The sequence below is a fragment of the Cynoglossus semilaevis genome, chromosome W, assembly GCF_000523025.1.
Source record: "Cynoglossus semilaevis isolate Cse_v1.0 chromosome W, Cse_v1.0, whole genome shotgun sequence".
Taxonomy (NCBI): domain Eukaryota; kingdom Metazoa; phylum Chordata; class Actinopteri; order Pleuronectiformes; family Cynoglossidae; genus Cynoglossus; species Cynoglossus semilaevis.
The window spans coordinates 6,068,832-6,069,721 of NC_024327.1; the positions used below are offsets into that span (position 1 = coordinate 6,068,832).

An 890-nucleotide genomic window follows, 5' to 3' on the forward strand; every position below is an offset into this window, starting at 1 on the left:
ACATCGGCAGCGAACAAAGGCGCTGCGCTGTGGGGGGGGGGGGGGGGGGGGGGGGGGGGGGGGGGGGGGCAGCTTCTTTATTTCTCATGAGAGAGCATTCAGTCATGTGAATGGTACGGTGTTCTGCACAGCAAAGGAAAAACCAAACCGCTGAGTACTAAAGGCTTTGGCTGTTTGTTAGGGGCATGCCATCTAAGGGACCTCTCGATTCAATTCGATTATGATTCAGTGTGCTACGATTCGATTACTGATGCATCTTTTTTCCCCCTCATTTTGTGGCTACTTCATAGTTTTTCACAAGGTATATTTGTCAGTATTCATTAAGGTAACCAAACAAATGTGTCTCCATTACCTTTTATTCATGTCGAATCAACAAATGATCCAACAGGAACCATGGAACCAACAGGAAAAAAAGTCTACCTACAGCAGCAGCCTATACAACAAAAAGCTGCTCTTATACACAACCAGTTAACTGGTTACTTTCCTTTACTGTAAAAAGCAACACTTGAAAAATTAGAAATTCTATATTATTCAACAGTAAAAAAATCAACTTTGCTGGAATGAATTTTACATTTTCCGCAAAACAGATTCTATCATTGGATGGCGGCGCCCTGTGCGGCAGCAGGTGCTTCAGCTCCCGGTTACACAGCAAAAACATCGCTAGATTCGCCATCGAGAACAGTGTTTTCTGTAGTAACAACTAAGCGAAACTGCGCTAGAACTATATATGACCGTAAGGTTATACTAAGTTTAAGCAAGTTCGGACAGTTGGACTACGTAAACTGTCCGCGTAGTACAACTTCCGGACCGAAGTCCGCTTCCTTTACCACTAGGCCACCACTGCCACCAAAATAATGTGTCAGAAGTGGGATTCGAACCCACGCCTTCTG

At 44.5% G+C, this 890-nt stretch overlaps 1 protein-coding gene across 1 annotated transcript in view; it reads right to left on the reverse strand.

The window, feature by feature from the left end:
* The window catches only part of LOC103397045 (cytospin-A-like), a 53,244-nt gene that overhangs the window by 15,210 nt on the left and 37,144 nt on the right, over window positions 1-890 (reverse strand).